Source organism: Malurus melanocephalus, unplaced genomic scaffold (genome assembly GCF_030028575.1).
Source record: "Malurus melanocephalus ecotype Western Australia unplaced genomic scaffold, MMel_1.1 scaffold_152, whole genome shotgun sequence".
Lineage (NCBI taxonomy): Eukaryota > Metazoa > Chordata > Aves > Passeriformes > Maluridae > Malurus > Malurus melanocephalus.
Window position 1 is genome coordinate 1,409,040 of NW_026623384.1, and position 5,161 is coordinate 1,414,200.

Genomic DNA, 5,161 nt, shown 5'->3' on the forward strand with positions numbered 1-5,161 from the left:
TTTTTTTTTTTTTTTTTTTTTTTTTTTTTTTTTTTTTTTTTATTTGGTTAGTTGTAGATTTTTCTGAGAGGAGCTGGACAAGTAATATTTTTTAATCACTGTCAAATATGGCTCTTAGCAAATATTTTTCTCTGCAAGTAACTCAAGGACTGAAAATTGGTCTGCAGTGGAATTAGTGAGTGTTTGCAATTAGTTTCAAATATGCCTTGATTTTATCTCAGGAAATTAAAATCTGTTTTAAACACATTGGGATTAAATCTATTTAACAATATCAAAAGCTCATAAAACTTCCTATATAGCTGATGGAAGCAGAGGGATTACAGACTTGTCTTTTCTCCTAATTCATTTTAAATGACCTTAGGCTGGTTTGGTTCTTAGGTATTGCAACTAAGGGCCTGAAGGTATCTTTTCCATGAAAATGACTCAATTTACCCATAGGAACAGAAAAGATAAAGGAGACTTGTRGATTGTCAAAGGGAGAAAAGCATTTCAGTTGCTTGTTTGAAGCTTATCTTGGAATCCTTGGAGTATTTTTGTTACTTCAAAAAACATCAACTTTAAAAAATAAAACTTTTAGAAGTCTCTGTTTTGTAGTTAATATTTTGTTCACATGCCAGCTAATGGCTGGGCATGTGAACATGGAACTGTAGAGGACTGCTGGAATGCCAGCTGATAAAAAATGTGCTTTAAAGAAAAAAGACCATGTTAACTGTGATGCCATACTTGTGTAAACTGACTGAGCCGCCACTTGGAGAGGCATTCTGGATTGAAAACTTGTTTCCTGGGATATGTTTGGCAGAATATGTAACATTTACCCCTTTGTGTAACAGTCGGCAATTCACATATCTTTAAGTCTCAAATAGATTACAGATCAAAGTGTGTGACAGATTATCCAATCTTGCTGTGTCAAGAAAAATAATTCCTATTTTGAGTCTTTGGTCCAAGTGTGTGTGTATATGTGTGTGAGTAYGTGTGTGTGCCCATATGGACACATGGGGTATTTCTTTGTTTGTCTCTCATAAATGCATTTCTGAAATTTCAGTTCAGTAGACAAGACTCTCTCGGGCAACCTGTACACCCCAAGGTATGATGGTATGCCACAGGTTATGTCTAAAGATTAAATTACACAGATCTCAAAATACTTACATTTTCTTGCAGTGGTTCAGAAAGGCCTCCARAAGCAAATAGTGCCATAGAAATTTTTCTTAAACTGCACTAGGAACACCCCCCCTCCCCCCCCGATGCCACAGTTATAATCTTGCAGTGATTTGAAAAGCAGTGTAGCATCTGTAGTTCCTTACCTTTGATGAAAAAGTGAAAGAGGAAGAAGGAGCTAATCCAAGAGGTTATTTATCCCCATCTATTTTAGAAGACTTTAGCTACAGATGGACCATCAGCTTATTTCCATGTTCTTTTACTTTGCATGACAGAGAGAAAGCATAGACTTGTGGGAAAGTGGGAATCACATTTAAATATCTGAAAAATTAGATATAAAAATTTTATTTTAATATTTGAAGGGGCAATAAGTGTATCAAAATAGAAATTCATATGTCCTTGGGCACATTTTTTATGATAAAATGTATTGTCCTCTAAGAATTCATTTTCATTGAATTAAAATGAGCCAAGACTCAAGATCTTAAATATTAAAGACAAATTTTGAATTATTATGGTAGGAAAARTTAATCTCCCCCCAATAACTTCTCAACTGTCTTACACTGCTTTTCTGCCCCCTAATACACAGCTGATAGAGCCTCAGCTCTCTACTTGTACCATTTGCCTATGGAGCCAACATCTTTGAAGTTTTCATTTTAGTGGAATTGKAGAGGATGTGAGAATTGGAGGAATCTGCGAGCTGCATGCAGGTTGAATTGCCAATCCAGTTGCAAGCAGTGACCTCAGGATTACTGGWTGGTCACTCCAGAAGAAAATCTGCTTTTACATACCTAAATGTAGATAAATTTTACTTCCATCTTAAACACATAAACAACTAATACCCCAAACAATCAAATAACAAAAACAAAAACCCAAACCAAACCCCAAACAGGTTATGAACTTTAAGAAMTGAAAAATTTCCTCTGAAAAATCTTGCTGTCTGTGGTAAGACCTGAGGGCTCACAATATATGCAGTACAATTAATTTCAAATTCAGGAAGGTGAACCTAGAAATAAAAATTATTATAATAATGTTTCTATGTATRCTTTTCCTCTCTGAACAGTTTCATCAGTCCTTTATTTGTATTTTCAGAAAAGACCATGAATAATCAAAACTACAAGCACATTTTGAGGAGAAACAAAAAACTGAAGGTCCTAGGAAATACGGTGAAAATTACAGATTTCAGTATAACCAGAGTAGGACTGAGAGATGTTCTCACTGGATAACAATACAGTCAGGCCAAGATGCAGCTGAGTAACTTTTGAAGATGGGCTACCTCATATTAGAAAAGGAAAGTTGAAGCCATGATAAAAAATAATACTTAAAGAAAGAACAAACATAAATTTAATAAAGTCAAAGCTTTATAAAACAAACATTACATAAAACAAACGTTAAAACAAAAAATGTGAGCCAACCAGATAAAAAAGGGGAAGAAACTGTAGAATATAATAGTTTAAAAATGTTAGATTAAACAGGTTTCTTGCAAGCAGATTTACAAAAATAACCTCCTGATCCCTTAGACCTTGAGATTACATCAGTTTCTGGGGAATTTTTTGGTTTTCACTTCAGCCCACATTGTCTAAAATAAAGAAAAATGGAAGCAAGAAATGGCTCTTTCATGCCACTCATATTTAGTTTTAGAAAAAAGTTTCCAGTCTTCATGAAAAAAAATTATATCTGAGTAAAACTATATTCTGGTACTAAACAGCATTAAGATGTAAAAAATTGTAGGTCAAATTTTCCAAAAAAAAAAAAACCCAAACCTTCAGTAGTTAGAGAAGAGACTTTGATATAGCTATTCCAGGCAGTTATCCTAAACATAGGACTGAGAGTTCTAATGTAATTGATAAGCATTCCTAGTTTTGACCAGAAATTAAAATACTCTCAGAACTGCAAAATCATAGAATGATTTAGGTTAGAAAAAAATGTTGGTGGCACTCAGCCCTCTCTCTGCTCAAAACAGATCTAATTAAATCAAGATACTCTGGCCTGTGTAGTTTTATCTGGAACACCTTTAAGGATAGATATCCTACTATCTCTCTGAGTACCTTGTTCCAATATTTGAGCCTCCTTGTGATGACTTTTTTTTCCTTAAATACCTAATCAGTGTTTTCTATGTTCCAGCTACCACTGATGAAGTGTTTCATTTTGACAAATCAATATTTCCTAGGGGAAAAATATTGCATTCAAAAAATCATGACTGAATATCACCAGCATTCAGCGTATCCTGTTTTGATTAGCACTCAAATCAGGAATCATCTAAATGCCCTTGAGCCTGATGATTGATTTGATGTTTTAAGAATTTCTAAAGTCTTTATGTAGATGATTTCTTTYCAATTGAATTTTAAAATACAAACAGCTCCATAGAGATAATGGAAGGACATAGATTTCAATTGAAAAGGTATTCTTATTTGGTTTGGTTTGTTTTGGCTTTTTCCCCTAAGAAATAAACTGAATTTGCTACACACTGATATTGTTCAAGAATAGAAAGAAATGGCTGTGAGGGATGATGGCAGAAATAGATTGTAGCATTTAAATAAACAAATTATTTTGAATTACCAGAGTTTACTGTAGCAATAAACATTTTCATGTTGACTGTGTTTCTTAGGTTTTGAATGGACTTGTGAGCTGATAAAATACTGATTCCTTTCTTGACATCACATAGCCCAGAAAATGTTCAGAATAGACTCATGTCACAGATAAAGAGAAACCAATATAAATTTTAATGTGTCARTTTCTAATGAAACTTTATGACGTGMTCTGAATTGCTTGTGAYAAAAATTCATTTAGATTCTCYRAAATRCAGAGTACTTTAGTAYTCTRTATATTAGAAGTTAAAACACATTAAGGAGAAAAAAAATTARAATATTTTTAAAATATTTCCCAATATCAGTTACAAGATGCATTTATTTCCAAATCTGAGTACTTCATGATGGAAGCAAACAATTTATTATTTTTTATTTAAAAATTTAGCTGCATACACAAAGTGTTTCATAATGTTTTCCTGAGTACCAAGAGGTTTGAAACTAATTAATATGTGGAACAAAGTTAACATTGTCTCACATCTTCAACTTTACTGTGTTGTTTGGGGATTTTACAGGCTTTATATTCACCACAGTCTTGCATTTCAGATATGTTTAGACCAAGAAAGCAGTGRTGTTATGCTAAGTTTAGAAGAAACTTTTCAGTTTCTTTTCAGACATGCTACTTCTAAAAACTAATTTGCTTTATTCTTTGAAGATATACCTCCATCCTTGTTGCAGTAGTTCAGCATTAATTCCAAACACTCAGGTATATGTTAGTGCAACATATTTATATTTATAGTGCAACAAATAATAATGCATATTTCATTCAAAATCAAATGTTAGGAAGAGAAAGGGCTAGCTGCTCCTTAAGAGCACCAGGAGCTGAGGGTGCCAAAAGAGCTGGCAGAACAGGTCCTCCTGTCGTGAATGGAGTGATGCACTCAGTCCYAAGTGAGAAACCTAAGAGRGAAACAACARTRCACTCTATTGATATAAAACAGTGAKTTATCAAAATTCAGTGGTAAATGTGACAGTGGTTTGACACCATTCCATGGCAAGATACATGAAATTGATTTCTATATAGAGCACAGGGTTAGATAAAGCAGAAAGACCCTCCTGTTTASGCATGAGGTTCAAAAAGGATGTGCTTGCATTCTTAACTCCATGTCAGAGAGGAATTTAGGTGTGACTGGGTCCTGTCCTAGTCCCACATGTGGTCAATGGTTTACTTCTAAATTATTATATGTGCAAAATCAATCCTTATATCRCTTAGACAATATTTCAAATTTTAGCACACTGTTGATAATTGCCAAGGCTCTGTTACAGCAAGGAACATCTCAGCCTTGAGGAGTAACCTTCAAAGATGTCCTTACTCAAGGGGAGATCCTGGCACGCAGTCCACAGGGCTCTGGACTCTCTGCTATTTATGGAGTAGGATGATTGATTTATAGTCATATTAGCATACTAGCAAGACATCTGGCTCA